Raw genomic sequence first — 19,196 nt, 5'->3', positions numbered from 1 at the left:
ATGAGGTCATGACTTGGGCTTGAGAATTGCTGGCCCATGAAGCAAATTCTGCAGTGCTTCATCATATATTTAACAGTGATATAATATGTTTTGATGGCTCTTGGGAGTGCACGAGTCCCAAAGGCCTTTGCAGAAAAGGAGTTGTTCCTGTAGCTACAAATGTCAGCATTACAACAAGGTAGGAAGGATGGGATAGCAGGATCTTGGGGGGGTATAGACATGTCATTTACGGAGCGCTGTTTTTTTATTGCTTTGCTATATGGATCTACACACGACGCTCCGAATATGAGATAAAACAACAAGACAGGGTGCGCTGTGAGCATGCAAATGAATTGAATTTTGTGTTGAACAAATTGTATCAGGTGCCCGATTCCGTTGTGACAGTGTTGATGTTGTTAGTCATTTATATTTTTGCAGTGTATCCTGTTGTGAATAAGAGGGTGAATGAACGCCGAATTTTGATGATTAGATGGGGAACAATGGGGGAGGCAGATAATTGTGTCACCTGTTTGAGACTCATGCAGCAATCGGGACACGATTTGTGTAATTCATCATATTGGTGGTGAAGTGCGGCCCGATAGATGCCCAATGCAGTTTTTGTGTACTTAGGAAATGTGCAGTTTGGGTTCTGCAGATAGATAGAAATAGCATTTCTAAACAGAATTTTCAGAGTCTTATAAATAAACAATGAGCTGGATACAAACTAAAACAAAAGCAGATTGAAAAGCAAACTATTGTGTTTACTCTCGTCTCCCCGTCTATCCACCATATACAGCATAATTTCCTTATACGCTGAGAAATCTTGCGATAAGAGCAGATGTGTCCTAGGCACTTTTATGATTCTATCTCGAGCTGACGCCATTTTCTTCTCTGCATTCTACGCCGACATCATGCTGGACCTGCTTTATAAAAACGACCTAAACTGATCAAGTTGGTTTAACCACGTCTTGGTGCAGGAACAAAAGAACATACGAGGGTCGCGGATGACCCAGTTTGTGAAACTTTTTGAATTTATGTGCCCTCTTGCGCGGAGGGACTAAATTTTTCATTGCGTCATATGGCCGTCGCTGGTTTTGGAGTGGAAGTGTGTCGCAGACAAACAGGGAAACTAATGAGCATGTTTGGCTCGCCGTGCTGTGGCTTCTACTTTACTGCTGATAAGTGAAGACATTAGGAGCTACTTTCTAAGAATAATAAGCAGTTCGGGAAAGCAGAGTGTTTCCACGGACCCTATTCGAGCGCTGTGACAATCCTATTAAGAAAACACTGTGTGCTGTTAGTGTGACGTAAATTGGCTACAAGTAGCCTGGCCCATCTCCAGGCATGACTCAAGGTGACGGCACCGTCTCAAAGGCACATAGTTACTGTCAAGATCAATACAGGCATATTGATGGCGTGGGGCACACAGCCATTTGTTTAATGCGCTGCTCTGTAATGCAACTAAACAGGAAGGTATACAAACCGAGAGCGCTACAAAGTTTGTTTGGGTTTGCAAAATTTGGAATGATCACATTGATACTTTGCCAATACTGACAATAATATTACAATGCAGCGATGGTGATGTAATTGATAGACTCAGTCTACTTTCCCTATTACAAAAAAAGTTTCACCACAATGCATTCCATTAACTTTCAAAGTTAAATCTCTTATTGGGATCAAGCATATCTGGAATCATTTGTTCCACAACTCTTGCCATCATAAACACAATTAACCGTCAATTAACCGTACGAGCAATGTTTTAAAAGGGGGCACATTATAGAAAATTGACTTTTTAATTGCTTCTATGGAAACTCGGAGTGCTGGCCAACCCACTGAGTGTGAAATTTAACCAAGTATTTGTTAGCTGACTATTTCTGAAAATAAAGTTTCTGAGCAGGTTGAATAGAGGGTTGCTGATTTTACAGACTTGAAATGAATCTGTCATACATGTGTTATATTTCACACCAATCAGCGTTGATGAGGATGCCGGTGATCAAGCAGTCAATGTTGCTAATCTGCGTGAAGCGAGGAAAAGATAAGTGAATCTTCTAACGATGATTATCGCAATGCAACACAGTGACAACGTAATGATGATGCCAAGTAAAATGGCCTCGCTTCCTCTCATCTGTGACTTCATCTTTCATTTAATTAAATCTGCAGTGTTTCAGAATTACGGAGGTGAAGTAGACGAGATACGGGTCGTTTTCAAGAAAAAACTGGCAGTCGTGCGAGAAAAGACGCGAGCGAGCGAGCGAGCACGTCACTTACATGGCTGCCAAATGAAGACACGATTTGACACAATGTTGAGTCAGAGATGAAAAAGATCTCACAACTGATTCAGTCAAATTTTTTTTTTTTTTTTAATTATCCTCTTCAAAAACTTTCAATAAGCCAAAGGAGCATTGCTGAAACTTGCATCATTTTTTATTTTCCCACTCTAATTGCACTGCTAAAGTATTTTGGGGAGGACGGGGACCCCAAAAAAAAAAACACAAGTGACGCACGTCATAACAATGACCGGCCGTACTTGAAATGGGCCAGCTTGTTTCCCCACCTTTGATCCATTTCCTGCACTGTGTGACAGTCTGGGTTCCCGTCGAGAAAATTCCCACAATCCTTTGCCACAATGGCGAAAGAGTGAAAGAGAGAGAATGCTACCGCAGGTCAGTGCTTGCCTAATGAAATGAATTATAGTTCAGATTTGCGGAACTAAGCTTGTGTTCTCCTTTGTATTCTATTCTTGCGCTCAAACTTTTATCTTTTAATGCAACCATTCATCTCATTGTCTAACACGGCGGGGTGAAAAAAAAGTATCGCGTTTCCTCACAATGGTGAATAAATCATAGAATGCAGACGGAATCCTTCAGAGCGCTGTCCTCTGAGCTATTGTAAAGTCGTTGGTCAGAAAATACTGTATCTTTTTTGCCCTCGAGGAAAATTTATTGGTGTGAAAAAAAAAATGCCGTTCAAAGATAACTCACCGTTTAACAAAGCAAGCATGAAGTCATCATTTTTATGACAAAACAAAAGCTCATGAGTGATATTTTGGAGGAAGTTGGGAGTCATTGGCAGTCAAGTAGCATGGTAACCATCCTCTGTCTACAAAAAAAACTGAGGATTGCACAAGTAGTTTCCATTTCTATGAGAATTTTCTAATTTTGGGTTTTTTTTACTCTTCATATGCAGGGACCAGCCACCAGGGGGCGACACTGCCTCACCTGCCTGCCATGACCGCACGTTCCTGTCATTCTGATGGTGCTACACAAGCTAGTTGTTTGTGTGTCATTCGTAACCTCAAAACGTTGCTATTGTGGTAAATTGAGCAGTTCCTGTTGTTTCTTGTTTTATTTTTTATAGAACCGTTTCTTTACCGCCACGCAAAATCTAAGCCCAGCACAGGAAGTGGCTCACTGTAAAACAAACAAATATGGCCCGCCGTGATTGTTTCCCCTCGTTTGTAAAGATTTTGGTAGAGGTCGAGTTTGCAAATGATACCTTTTGGAATACAGTAGTTAAGCAGGAAAGCACGTCATTCATCACAGATGACTATCCGTGACTCTCACGATTGCAAAGTGTCACTCTCGATCAATACAATCGTATCTCAAGCAGTCAATAAGCTGCTCCTTTTTATGTTCGCTGCCGGTGATTTGCTCTAAATGTCTCACAAATCTGCACTGTTGACTTTTTTCACACAGATTATCATCACGTCGCTAAATATTATTGCCATTTTAGAAGCTTAAGCAAAGACCCTGTCAACACAAACATCCCAAAGCAAATGTATTCTTTAAGTGGCTTGTCGGTTAAAAAGAATAAAAAAAAATTTTTTTTTTTTCTTCAAACGAACAGATTAATCCCAGGATGGGCATCACATTACGCATTCAATAGTCGCATTAGCCTCAATGATATGGAAAGCCGAGCATAACTGAAAATGTCAAGCGGCTACACTCACCGATGATATTTACACTGATTGTGATGCCGCGGGTCCATAAAGCTAAAAAACAAGGCTGTTTGAGTGACTACTTTGGCATTAAGCAGACACCAGTGGCGATAATCACATCAATGAGTCTTCTATGTACATTTGGCCGACGACCAGCCGAGGGTTCAACCCCGCCTTTCGCCCAAAATCGGTTGGGATAGACTCCAGCTCATTCGTGAACCCAATGAGGACAAGTTGTTCAGCAAATGGATAGACGGATAAAGTTCTCGATACGACTAATGAATGTCATAGTTCATATTTTTGGAAGTAACAGCGACTGCTATTAAGGTACATATGCGTGTTTTACAAGCACACATTATACCAACGTGGCCTCTCGGGTGCCGACCCTTGAATATTCCACAGATAGTGCTGGCTGAAATTTTTAACGATAATTCATGAAAATGCGGAAATGTGGGTCCTTCGGGGAATGAAAGTGATTATATATATTATTTTTGCTTCCTGCAGACATAACACTTTACACCCTGTTTGTGTGTGTGTGTACGTGTGTGTTGTTGAAAGAAAGTAATCAAACAGTGACTTATTGGTCATAAAATTGGATCGCGGGACATCTTTATGGCTTTATCGTATATTACTGTCATTATTATTTTTTTAGGGTAAACCAGGATATGAGACTTGCAAATAATTAAAAAGTTAGTGTGTAAAACAAATCCCTCATTCATATTAGTTTTTTTGCATGGTCGTATATCAAAAACACTTTGTACATAACTAATCATACAAACTTTTTATGTATGACTGTTAGAGAAAGTTCTATTGAAATTGTTGTGGGGGGTTTTCATCTTATAACAAGCCAGTATGTCATCAAAATTATTTCAAATCGGTATTTCCAAGTCAAAAGACTAGTGTTATTATTTGCAGTTTGGCATTCGTACCTGCAATTTGATGGTCCTGGGTCAAGAATAGAGGTCACTAATTGGCAGACTGTGGTCCAGACCAGGACCCAGAAGTTTTCCACACAGAGTTAGACCTAAAGCCAAAAAGAGAAATTCATAAAATTGAGTTATCAGCAAAACTGTGCTAATTGCTAGTCATGCATAAACTGCGACTTCAGTTTTGTGTTACCTGACATGTTTTTGAATTGTACCCAATGAATTTGTTTTGACTTGAGGTATTTGATTCCATGCAGTTGTAATAGCCCAGCCCTAGAGGTATGAGGGTTTATTATAATAATTGTAATTACGAATCAAGTATCATTGTATAAATTGATTGGAAGAGGTGCAATCGTATGGAAGGCGAAACTATGGCATGAGGGCTGAACAAATCTGATTCGCATCCACTCAGACCGAGAGCAAGGATTTGTTCTAGACAAAAAAGTCATTTGCAATTTGAGAGCGAGAGAGAGAGCGAGAGAGAGAGAGTGCCACGGAAAAGTTAAGACTCTAATTTCTAGTGTGTTAACGTCGACAATATTCCGTCCGATATAATCCTCCACGGCGACACGTGCTCCCTTTCCCTTAACATCTCCGGGTCATACTGCTCCTTTAACGGCAGAAAACAATTTCGGGAACAACATGAATGTGCTTCACTCAGCCCTTTGCCGATCCTCGGGGGGCTCGTGACTCGCAACTTGCACCATCAAGAGTAGATGCGGTTTAATTAAACATTGCCAGCAATGTCACGGACCACGGGGGCCGCCGCCACTGCTGGCTTCAAATCACTACTTCCTTCAGTAAACTTAATTTAAGGACAGCGTTCCAGAATATGACAACGAATATAATGCGGAGTACTGTGTTGTCATGGTTACAGGGCGAGTCCAGGACAACAATATACAGACGTGGTGGTGGGGTAAGACGGATATGAATAATTATTTACCCCAACAATTTCTTAATTCCTATGGTATTTAGACTGACAAATAGTAATTACCGGTATGTTTAATGGGTATTCGGATTAAGAGGGCTATCTCTCCTGTCAGGAGTCCTTGAAAACCCCTGAAGTATACGAAACGTGAGTGACAAGATGTTCATGGAACAAAATCAACAAATAAATTTGTACTACTGATTAATTCTCCAAGCACATGCGCTAATGAATCCAGTTCATTACACATTAGACATTATTTTCGTTGTTGTTGTTTTTAAAATCAACCAAGCAACACATTCTTTTCAACTTTTTAGAATAATATTACTCAACTAAGCCCTTCCATGCTTTGCTGAGGATATGCTCTTCACAGAGACAAAAAAAAAAAAAGAGCACGAGCCTGTAAAGCATAAATTCGGTAAGATGAATCAACATTTTTCACTTAACCCAAAAGTCTCAACACAGAAAGGCAGAGTAGGCCTGGTCACGGCAGTGAGATTCCAGTCAAAGCCATTATCAAGAGATCATTAGAGCCAGCCCAGTCAAGCGGAAAATGGGATGTTCAGCTGTTTTAGTCAGGTTTAAAGGGCCGATTGCTTTTTGCATCAAGAAGTACCAAAAACTGAATGAATTCATCTAAAGTTGAATCATCTCTTCCAAGAATGAATCACACGCTATTTCATGTCATTTCAATCACTTTGAGCATTGAAACCAGTTGTTTGTCAGTCTATACACTTTGTATACATTAACAATGAAGTGAAAAAATTGAATGTGTGAAAGCCTTTTGCGGGTCTAGGAACACTTAAAGAATAGCATGTCCCTTTCCAAGTCTTGGCCAACCAACTGAATTTACCACAAGTGGAATTTAATTAAGTTTAAGAACGATCAGTTTTCAACACACTGCCTGCATCGTTTATCAGCAGGTGATCCTTGCTCGGTTCCAGTGTAAAGCTAACGTTAGCCTCGCTGGCTGACATCATTGCAACATGATGAATAGCATACAGATTAAGGAGCGCAATTCCACGTCGCTAATATGACCGGAGGTCTCGTTTTGGAGATATGGCTAATCTTTACACGGCTCTCCATCTCCATCACGGCGCCTTCTCTGAAGCCCGAGGGAGACGCCCAAGACCCCCCCCCCCCTCCACGACGTCCCCATTAGAGCAATCCTGCTGATAAATGCCTTGCAGAATACACAAAAAAAAGAGGGGGGGCGCTTTCATTTCCAACATGCTCTTTCTTAGGGTGCACTCAAAGATTGGCTGTAGCTTTAAATCAAAACCTCCGCTCCTTCTCATGCTGAGATCGTCATACGCTGACGATGAATTATGCATCGGGTTAATCAAGGCCTTTCAGCGGATGGCCTATTGATTGATGTCTTGGATACGGCTCACTTTAAACTTAAAACGTGACAGGAACAAGCAGCACTACCGGCTCTCATTCACTTTTTTACGCTCCACTCACACCGCCTGATTCCAATTGAACACTCTTGGTTGGTATTGATATGTTTTTGTGACCAAGGGACTAATGTCGTTCTTTTTTGTGACTGGTGGTGTGTCGAACAGTGTGTGAAGATGACATGAAAGCTGATGAACATTTTGCCTGTGGCAAAAACATTCAGACTTAAGCGTGATTGTGCAGCACTACGTCGAGATTACAAAGGTGATAATGGACCCTCACTCATACGCACTCAAACAAATCATGGCCGCCTGACTGCAATGCAATAACCATGCAAATTTTGCAGCTCACAACACATCCGTTTTTTTCGCTTTTTTTGTCGTTTCCGTAAAAACCTTCTCAACCTTATGATTTATTTATAGATTTGCCCGTGTTTTCCCTTCTTAATGTCATTTTTGCGCATTGACCATGTGTGAGAACGGGCTGCCCTGTTCTTCTTATTTTATTTATTCATGTGACATCTCGTCCTTTCGCCTCACTCGGCCGCCGCGATGCTTTTTTGATAGCGGACCCATTCGGGGGGGGGGGGGGGGCGCACGTGCGACTGGCTCGGACAACACCATTAATCTCCCTTATCGGCATCATTGCTGTGTCTTTGGCCCTTGAAATGTGTGTTCTGCATTGAGGTAGCTTTGCTCAAAGGATGCTAAATAAACACATTGCTCCCCGCGGCATCGCCTTTTAGTGCAAACTTTACAGCCCTCCTTGGCTGGAGCAAGCATCACTCTCTGAGTGGCATTGACCACTTTGTGATTGTTCTCTCCGTCAAAGTGTTGGCGGCAGTCTCCCGACACCCAATAGCTTGACAATTTTGTAATTGCATTGTGTGATAAAAAGCTAATTAAGTTATAGAAGATGGCTTATCTGTTTTATTTTCCTCGCTGCTATCCAGAGGATGACCTCGATAAGATCAGTCAGAGGCTGACGGTTGGATTTTTCCTTTTTTCTCCCCTCTCCTATTCCACACAGGCAACGCCTTAATGGGAGACACTTACAACCCCGGCGGATGGAGATGAGAAAGAGGCTCCTTGATGACAGGAAGCTTTACACAAGATACAAAGATACCAGACCTCAGATAAAAGACGGGAGAGCGCCAGAAGGCGAATCATGCGCCGACAAAGTTGGACTTCTTGTGATCACATAAACAACTGATAAGACTCGAAAGCCTAATGAGTGGATTTACTTTGGTGACACTCGGAACATGCGAGTTGACTTGTGTCTTATGAGAGGAAATGACGGCGCTCACGCTTGCCAATTTGCGCCGGAAGCCACATAAAGCGACTTTGTGAGTTAGTCTTCCGAGGCGACAGGCATAAAACTAAATGGCACTTAGTCTAAATGTCAATACAAGTGTTAGATTAGACCTCTTTGGCAAGCGAGTAGATAGAGGACTTGAGCTAGGCCATTGTGTCGCTGTGACCTTTTCTCCGGGCTCTGCGTCTTTCCATCTATCTGCAACCTTGCGCACTTACCACTCGTAACTACTTAAGACTCTGGAGTCACACATAAAAAGTTATCAATGTGGTGTTTTTTAGATTAGGCTGCGTTTGTGTTTTGGAGAAGACAGACCAGACCGCCTTTCACATCTGGCTGAAAACGACTCAACGGCCCTTTCTCAGAGAATATACAAACATCCAGTCTTCTGGTAGTTAGTGATAGTCTAACATTGTGAGAATTCAAGATAAATGACTGGCAGAAGTTTGTACCAACTTTTCACAAGCAAAGTCCAAAGTAACAGAGTTAAAATTGTTTTCATGTTTTTGATTCTGGGCCATGTCACAACTGAATTATTCATGTTCTTGTTTCTGGCCACATAACACGTATCTCCTGCCACTTGTTGCTAGGTAGAATTCATAGGGCTTCATCATAACTGCAAATAAATAAATAAATGAGGGGGTGAGGGTCATGCACCTGACAATTTAGTGACAGAGTTGTGGAGGTATGATACAAAAGAACTTGTTCAGTCTATTTCAAAAACATCAAGATTTTCTATTTCAAGTGACTGCAAATCTTTGGAGAAGAAGAAAAAAAAAAGAGTGTATGGCACATAACTTCACACTGCCTTGTAATGAGATTATCCCAGCGTAATGTAATTCAAGTGAAAAAAAAATCTGCCATTGTTTTGTTTTAATAGGATGCAAGCGAATCAAAAAGTCCTTGGCAAGCACTCACAATGAATGAGTACACGAATATGCCGCAATGTGCTTTTTCCTATTTCAATTCCTTTGGTGGCGTTGTGGCTGCTTTTCAGGGGGAATTTGACAGTGCCCTCGGCATGCATTACCTAAATGAACGGTTATCCCGGCCCCTTGCCGAGGTCTTGTTTGCTTTTCAATAATTCACAATGTTCTCCGTTGCATACTTCCACTGCATGCGTGTCACGTCTGAGCTTACTTTCTGCTCCTCTGCGCAGGGGAGAAAGATTTTGTACATGGATGTGGAAGACCCTGGTGCCAATTGTGATTCTGCATTAGGATGAAGTGAGGCAGTAGCACAGACAATCCAACAGAGGGCGCCGTATTGAAAAAGGCTTGGTAATTTAAAACCTGTTTGTTATAGTAAGCAAGTAAGCATTAATTCATTCTAGAAACAACTAAAAAAGGCACAATTGTCCATTCGAAGAAATAAAATGACAAATTGACCTTTGCAACTTGAGATTTGTTATTACTCACTTAATTTTGTTGTCTGAAAAGAACACAACAACTCTCCCAGGGAGCTAATTACCAACAAATGTTCCCATAATTACAAGCAGTGTAGTTTAACCTTAATAGATATCTGGATTAATTGCACTAAGTGGTTGCTGACATTCCCCCCCACAGTTTTAATACAGTATTTCAACTTTCTCAGCATGGCTTTCATTAAGTCATTCGATATTTAACGGTTTGTCAAGAGAGCATTTCTCCCGATACCAAGATGTACAGAAATCCAATACTTGCACGGATCTGGAATATCACTGAAAAAAAATCTTACAGACAAGTAGCAATGTGAATATACAAAAAAGAGCTTGAATAAGTCTGAGACTGACGTTACTAGCTATACAGGAAAAAATGCTGTAAACATAAAATATTCTAAATGTGTGAGAGAGACAAAAAGACAAAGAGGAAAAACGCTAGGGACAAAACTGGTTGTGCAATGACGTCAGTTTGGCAAAGTGCAGGTGAGGAGTTCAAATAGTGCTGTCCTTTCCCATATGTTCGAGAGGAAGGCTCTTTTCATTTCACCTTAACCCCGTGGCATTTCCCATAATGTTCGTAGGCGCAGCTGAACTTAATGCCGGATTATTCCTTTGCTTGTCTCCATCGTCTTGTTTGATCCATCATCTTGCTGGTTCCTCATGTTTGTTTGATGTCTAGCTGCACTGACAGGTTGTTTGTTCATTGGTACAAAAGTATTCCTATGATTTTGTTTCTTTGGTCTTTATCTTGTGAAGTTGATTCCATGTGTTTATTTCTATTTTCCTTTCCTTCCATTGTGGCTCTGTCCATCTCTTTGCATTACGATAAGTATTCAGTGGTTGGTATACGCGTTATGTCCGTCCGTCCGTCCGCCCGCCCGTCCGTCCGTCCGTCCGTCTGTCTGCCTGGAGTTGGTGGCCTTTTTGGTGAGAGTGTATAATGCATTTAAGGCATCATTTTCTCTATGTGCTATCACAGGATATCAATATCTCATCCAATTTGTAAATTTACGGGTGCGTTAGTATCACCTGACTTGTCAATTTGTCGTCAAACAATGCTTCCACCCTTCACTGTGCTAGTGTGTCTTGGTTCACACTGGCTAAGGCACACTGCATGGATTTTTAATGGACCCCCGCAGGTCTAGTCACGTTAAAAGTCAGTTCCCACTGTAGCCGGGGGTGTTATCACATGTGATCAATACACCAATCCATGCTGGCTCTGCGTCTGGGGAGGTTGTCTCACTGCGTTTCTTTTTTTTTTTTGCAGAAGACGCAGCTCTGTAAGTCGTAGGGTCATAATGGAGGGGAGGCCACGTGCCAGAGAAGTAATTAGCCTGTTGGGCAGTTAAAAATTTCTGCAAGAGAAGGTCTTCCAGGCGAGCCGTGCTGATGGAATCTTTGTTCGAGTGAAACCTCCCGCTGCACGCACACAAAGACCAGCGTAAAGACTAATGAGGGAAGCTGGAGGTAATACTGCCGAACTTGGATGAAACTACGCTCAAACTCCGCCACCTTCCACTGCACCCACGCTTTCGAGCAGCTATCCAACAATATTATGCTCTTTTAATTACCATCTGCTTTTATTCATGCCAATACTTATATTACAATGTGGTGCCACGTCGCCACACCCTTGGCCAGAGTCACTCATGCTTACCAATAGGCCATACGTACTGGGAAAAGAAGAAATTCACCAAAACCAATGTTTTAACTATAACCAATAAAACGATTCCCCATTAAAACAGGAGAGTAACATTATAATATTGTCTATCCATAAAGGAGCATTACGACACATAAGATCCTGCTATCAAATAATTTACACAATCAGAGTGATAAATGTGCATTAAACATCACTGAATAGTGTCAAGTGTAACAGGAATAGTTATTCTTGCGTAAAGGGGAAAAACATGACAGGACGTTTGCCATACAAATTAAAGTTATGCGGTGTGTTTAGGGGGAATTTTGTGGTCCATATCGTGCTAAACGATATTCCAACGCGTCCTCAAGTAGCGCGCTCTGGCTGATCCTCTCAGCTTTGGAGTGTGTCAGGTCAAAACTACCGCGCTCTCTCAGAGGTGACCTGTTCGGCCTAAATGTGTCAGCAGGCATCAGGCCCACGAGCTCACACAGCGTGTAATCTGACGACTTTGGAGGGCACAAATGTTTAGCGCCGTTCAGAATGTCACACGTTGCAAATCTTCTGACAGTTTTCTTTAGAGGCCATTGGATAGCATGTGTAGTCCCCCCTCTCCCCATCCCAAAAAGAACAAAACTCAAATTTTAATTCAGTTGTCAATGCTAGTTTTAGCACTAACGTATTAAATATGTAACCATATAGTAAACCATGTAATAAATAATACAGAAGATTTTGAATCATTCTTTGCCTTTTGCATCAGGCAAAATTACTAATTTCAACAAAGGCGGACAAATCACTTGACCTGTGTCACGTATGCTGCAAAATCAATATGGTTCCAACTTGGACATAATAAATTGTACCACAAAGAAAGAAAAAATGCAGCTGGACAGTTAATTTATCTTTTCTCTTGGGGTCAGATATCATCCGAAGGGAATTGCCATTCCGGTACCATGTCGAGAACCCAAGACATGGCGAGTGGTGTCAAGTCTTTGAAGATGTGATATATATTTTTAGAATGTTTTGAATATCACACAATTGTGGCTCCAGAAAGGTTTAAGGAAAGGCTCCTGGTCAAAACAGAGCAGCTTCTGCCATAATGCCATGCTGAAAATATGAGTTACATCATACGGCAAAAAAAACCATCATCTTGCTCATTTCCAACTTTCCCGCGCATGTAATAAACGGATTATGAACAAGATGTATCCTCACAACGTCCTAATACAATCTACAACTGATGCGCTGTTTGTATTCATCATTTGCTACTTAATTAGGTCTCGGATCAAAGCAGAGGGGGGAGAGAAAGTTTTCTGGAAGCAAAGAAGAGAGAGAGAAAAGAACGACATAAGCAGGATGCCAGATCTAAAGCATCATTTCTTATGGAGAGCCTGCTGAGAGGGAGATACTGCACTCTTATGTAAGTCATCATTATGAAGACAGTGGGAGAGCGTCCCCCCGGCTTTGGGCGTGGAGCAGTAGGAACGCCCACGCCATCTACTGGTGGGTAGGTGAAAGGGAGGGGGGAGGGGGGTCACTATTAATGACCACCCAGGGGTAGGGAGTATCACTTGGGCATTTTTTTTAACAATATCGACATGAGTGGTCCGCCGCTGGCTGGTGGTCATTCACCATGCGAGACGAATCCAAGACCTTTGGGTTCCTTATTGTCATTTTTCTACCTCGAGCACACGGTGGGCTTTTTGGCACAAATCTATGCTCCGCTACATCATTATTATTCTCAGTGTGGTAAGGGTTCTTGAATAGAAAATGCTGACTGTTTGAAATAAAGGGCAAGGATTCTGAAATAACAATGAGAGAAATGGGAATTGCTTTGATAGGTTGAAAAATGTCTTTATAGTCACTTATTTTAAATAAAGGAAACCTCTTAAATGACACCTTAGATTCTGGTTGGTACTTTTTCCCTACCTCTTTTTTAAAAAGAAAAAAATCCAATTAACTATTTTTCTATTTTTTTATTAACATTAGAATTTTCAATTAAAAATAATGGTCCATTACTAAATGTATTGATTAAAGTGTAATATTAATAACAAATAATAAATAAATAAACTGATTTGCTTCCTTCATCCAAATACGGTGATAGAGCTGCTAACATGATTGACACATGAAACCGACCATTCAATTGTGGCTGAAAAAGTGATTCTTTAAAATACAGATAAAGCAAAACTTAAAGATTATGTGTATTACACAGTACATGATTTTCTGCTTTGAACGCTTTACGATATCTAACGTAAGAATTAGCTGAAGCAAAATAAAGGGGGAAAAAAAAGCACGAAAGTTAGAATACCATTTTCCCGAGACGGCTCAGTCCATACAAAAAAGGTTACAGCCTCCAATTCCATGCTGAGGTGGTGAAGCGTAATTGCCTGCTGTTACTCTCATCAAACTGCTGTCACTTCCTGTCGCGGACCCCCCACTGTAACGCCCGCAAAACCTCTTCACAGTAAGCACAACTCACCCCGACAGCTGTGTGTTTTTTTTGTCAGGGTCTTCCAAACAACTCCGCCTTGCTTATTTTTAGTACCGCAGAACCCATGACTGTGCAGGTCAGCAGCAGAGTCAGTTAGTGATCCGTTTTTGTTTGAGGAAACATCTGACTAACTTCTTGACATTCCTTTCACCCTCCAACTAACAACAAAAAAGCTATGGCCTCTCTTTCCGGGGAATGCTTTGTGCATCGCTGGGCTTTTTTGTTCCACAACCCGGAATTTCCGTATCGTGATGTGAAGAGCGATGAGTGTTGTCTTTTATTCCGGCTGCTAATTTGTTAGCAAGGCAGGCAAAAATTTGGTGAAAGAAATCTGAAATATTCCGAACAGTAGTACATAAAACTTTAGTGTTCTTTGCACTGCATCAACTCAAATTAGGCTGATTTTATTGAATCTTAATTGGAGTGAATCCCACATAGAATTTCAGGTTGACTCCAACACCAAATATCCCAAAAATGACACATTTTGAATGTTATATGTACCGTATTTTCCGCCCTATAAGGCGCACCTAAAAACCTAAAATCTTCTCAAAAACCAACAGTGCGCCTTATAGTCCGGTGCGCCTTATATATGGACCAAATTCCTAAATTTAAACTGGCCCAAAGCATTGTGTCATGAAATCAATCATAAGTGGCCCGCTGAAGACTATGAATCATGAATCAAAAAGACTATGGATCATTATTTTATGATTATAAAGTAATTTGTTCCGTCTGAAGTTGAAATAAAAAAGATAAAATGGAGAATGATTTGATTTGGATTAAAAATCTGACATGATGCATTAATGGTGCGCCTTATAGTCCGGTGCGCCTTATATAAGGATAAAGTTTTAAAATGGGCCATTCATTGAAGGTGCGCCTTATAGTCCGGTGCGCCTTATAGGCCGGAAAATACGGTAATTAAATGTAGGAAGACTGAGCGACTCCAATTCAAATCCAAAGCACAAGAGATTGCGACTGGCCTAATCGATTATAACTGGACTGAATCGTATTAAATTCACGCATATTGTGATTGTATGAAAATCTAATGATCCTCACAGTCTCTGCTTAAGTGACAGAGAAGGGCATCCCTGACATTGACTGTGTGAAAGATGGTATGCAACTCTCCAGGACACTTGGCCTATTTGCTGCGCAGAGCAAGCCAACGAGGGAAAATGTCAGCCAGAGAATCACACAAGCGACCAGCGGAGTATAAATAAGAGCGGCCGGACACAGCAATGCACCACACTGTAAGGAAATAACTAAACGCGTTGAACCGGCGTGATTTATCGCAATGCCAGGGTGACATTTTCAACATTGGCATGAAAAGCCCTGATTTTTCTTTTTTTTTAATAGAGATTTTTGTTGGGAAGTACACTGAGCTGTCTGCTTATCTTTCGGGGGGAAAAGGGAGAATCCTGCTACTCGGGCACAAGAGGAAACTTGATAAAGAAAGCGAGTAGTGCTTGATGCATGACTGGAATAATTCATCTAGGCCAGCTATGGATATCATTCCTCAACACAGTGGTCTCACCAAAGTCAAATGTTCTTTGTATTGTTTTTGTCACTGAAGGTGGCCAGTGATGCTTAACGTAAAACTCGATGATAACTACAAACCCAGATATTTATTGGAACATTGCAACCGTGACAAAAATAAGGATCTCTGTTCTGGCTGCTCAGATGAATATGGTTAGTGCTCCAAATTGAGTTCAGTAAAGAGACGGGGGACAGGAAAAAAAAAAGAAGTCTGGCAAAGCAAAACTCAAGTCAGCTTTCCAGGTGCTCAAAAGCTTGCCAAGACGTACACAATAAAACTTGTAGAAAAAAAAAGGTACTGAGAATTGCTGAAGCAGGAACTTTCTCTCATGCTAAACGTTTGCATATATAGATAAACTTTTTTTTTTTTACACAACATTGAATACCCAAATCCACTGTCTTGAGCCGTTTTTGCAATACATTTACAAAGTTGTCATTTTAAACGCAAACACCACTGAGCCCCCTCCTACAGAAAATGGCTATCATTCAAGACACCTGTATTGTAAAATGCAAATAATAACAGTAATTATTTTGCCTGGGAGATGCCCTCCGTGATAATCCCTTAAAAGTGATTGAGCTGACACCACCAAAATAAATCATGCCTATCGGGATTACTGTAAAACATTTCCCCCACCCCTTTGAATCTATTGTAAGGTTCGAGTTTGTCCACCCGGTGATCCACAAGAGGGCAGCAACTTGTTGACAGTCATTTTGGGGTTAGGGTGCTTTCAGGTAAAAGTTGATGGGAGCTGAAGCTCAAAATAAATTATTATTATTTATTATTTTTAGATAGACTTGTCATGTTGAGGATAGGTATTACATATTATATAATAACCATTATAGTATGTTGCATTTACTATTGGGGTGCTTTGGCGGAAGACATTGAAACTTCCAGCTGCAGTGCAGCTGGAGATGTAGGAGACACTTTGGGCCAAGTGACGTTTAACGTTGACGTTATGTGACCGTGAAGCTGCACATGCAAGAACATGTGTGGTGCCGGTGCTAGTGGGGGGTTTATACTAACAAAGGAAATCTCCTAAATCCATCACCTCAAAACTTTATTTACTCAATAGTAATATTATGGAACTGGCAGGTCCTGAGAATTGCTGTTGACGTTGCTCTATATTGTTTTTTTTACATTCGAATGACATCATCACTATTACTTTGTATGGGACATGTTGCTATAAATTGAGAAAAAACTGTTGCTGTAAAATGCAGAGAAACAGATTGTGTTCCAATGTATATGTAAAAGGAGACATCATGTCATATAGTCTGGTCTTTCAGATGGAGTCCACATGTTCTATACATGCATGGAAAGTCTGAATTATAGCCGCTTTTGGGGAGCGATAGGATTTCTTTGCAGTCGTCATAAACATGAAAGGTCTCTCACCCCTCTGGGGCGGCAGCCGGTGCAGCACAGCGCACTGAAGGTTTGCACCCAAAGAAGCTTAAATTCACGCTCGCAGCCCGACCAAAAATATCCGAACCTTTTAAAGCGTGACCTCCGCATGCAACACCTGAACTAAACAATTAGCATGCCCTTTGTGTATGTGCCAGACGTGCATGCATGTGTATATATAATCTTGAGGGAGGGTGGGAAGAGTGAAGAAGTGGGGGGGAAAAAAAAAGTGCAAGTACGGCGGTGTGAAATCGCCCAGCCCATAAAGTCTAATCAGCACTGAAGGCTTCGCATCAGAATGACTAATGAAATCTGGCCGGGGACGCTGGTTCCCCTTTTAGAAACACAGCCTCTCGGAGGAGATAAGGCCAAAGAAAATAGTTGTTTCGCTCTTCTCTTATCTGTGAGAACTGCATAATGTAATCTGACTCGCTGGCGTATCAGATTCATCACTCTGTCTGGCTAAAGAAGGGAGGCGGACTCGACGAAGGGAGGTGCCGGAAAATAAAGAATGCCTTGCTTAAAAAAAAGAAAAGATAACCAATAGTAGTGACTAACGTTAAAACGCAGAATTAGTTTTTCCACTGCCCCATCACAGGGTAAAATGAAATTGAAACACCAAAAGCTAATAGGTTTGCGATCGTATAACAGCATATTGCAGCAGTCTCCAGATCTTGAAAAAGTAAATAGTTTAAAACTATGACACGTAACAGCGTATCGTACCAGTTCCCTGACACTTTACTAAAATGCCCAAAAAGGAATTAGTTTTGCAATCACCTCACGGCATATCAAGACAAAGATTACACTAATGTCGTCATTCGTTGTAGTCAGTGATTAACTCCATCCATCCATTTTCTATACCACTTGCCATCATTGGGGTTGAAATGGAGCCTACACCACCTGGTTTGAGCAAAACCTTGGAAACTCCTTCGACTAGTGTTCCAAGCAAACGCAAGTCACATCCAAACAACTATTTACAATCGCACTGACAACTGGTGTCGTGTGGAGACAAACAAATTTTATTAAATAAGGAAATAAATAAACTGAGGACTCGGTTTGGCAGTGGCTTGTATCTCAATATTGGCTGTGCTGGGACTAAGTTCTTAAAAATACAAAAGTAATCAACAAAAAAATCACTGCCGTATCATTATCCTTACATTTATCATCATCATAGATGCCATTCCGCCCCACATCAAACTCCCCATTGCTCAATTACCACGTTACTTTTTCGGCCCTTATTTTACTTAGCATGCAAAGCGAGAAGCACTTTGAACGTGACGGCACATCCGTTACGGTGGAGAACAGAATCATTTGAATAACATTACAGCGGCCATTTGCGCTTAATATAGGCTATGATCAGCAAATTAGCCTTGGTGGAGGGTTTGGAATTTGGAGATGCTTTGATCAAAACACAGTGCCCCTCATTAGAGGTCTAATGACTCTCTTAGCGTGTGTTTATCCTAGAGTGTACCTTTGTAAAAATAGTTCTATTTAAAGGGTCCCAAAAGATACTACCCCAGAAAACTTACTCTGTTGCAATGTCTGGAAACTTGGAATTTCACCAGTCAACACAAAATTTGATGAGCACGCCTAGCATTACAGGACCTAAAACGTAAATTATGAATAGGTGGGTTCGATTATTTTGATGGCTGGAGTAAACGGTGAATAGCCAGTGATTCCCTGTATTATTTTATTATGTGTTTGACTCTTTTCTCCTTGAACACTATCAAGCGGAGATGTGAGATGATTTCCGATGCGGTTGTTGTCCGTCTTTGTCGGTATATCTGATTACCGGGACCTTGTTGTGTCGTCTGGAGAACATTTCCAAATGGGGAGGGAGTGGAGTGAACGAGTTGGAGGACAAAAGGGTAAGCCACAGTTCTCTGGGACGTGGACACAACAAGACATCCGTGGAGTGGATCCTTTTCTAAGCGCCAGTAATGAGCCTCGGTGACAGAATCGCAGGCCTTCACCCAATATCCCCAGGAAACTGAACGGCAATGGAATTTTCCGAGGTGCCTGAACCCTTCTTCATTTTCCGTGTTTCTTTTAGGCTTTGCTACGCCACCGGTAGCCGTGCCCCCGCTATCCGTAGCCTTTTTCCAGAGAGACCTAATTGGTATTCCTCAAGCAGAGTCGGAGCCGCATCTCAGGTTCACCTTACCCATTAGCAAAGCCCGCGGGGCTGTTTGCATTATAATCTACGATTCAGATTGGGTATTGCCTCGTTGCCCTTCCCTTGAGGTTGAG

The 19,196-nt window shown here is 41.4% G+C and overlaps 1 long non-coding RNA gene across 1 annotated transcript; it reads left to right on the top strand.

The window, feature by feature from the left end:
• The first annotated feature begins 2,546 nt into the window (after positions 1–2,546).
• Positions 2,547–9,786, top strand: LOC133152947 (uncharacterized). Its single transcript, XR_009714214.1, has 3 exons — positions 2,547–2,642; positions 3,166–3,292; positions 8,195–9,786. It is a non-coding gene; the product is annotated as an uncharacterized LOC133152947 (long non-coding RNA).
• Positions 9,787–19,196: the final 9,410 nt, after the last annotated feature.

This window comes from Syngnathus typhle, linkage group LG4 (genome assembly GCF_033458585.1).
Source record: "Syngnathus typhle isolate RoL2023-S1 ecotype Sweden linkage group LG4, RoL_Styp_1.0, whole genome shotgun sequence".
Classification (NCBI taxonomy): domain Eukaryota; kingdom Metazoa; phylum Chordata; class Actinopteri; order Syngnathiformes; family Syngnathidae; genus Syngnathus; species Syngnathus typhle.
Note: the sequence above shows the minus strand (reverse complement) of the source record. Positions and strands in the feature narration are given on the sequence as shown.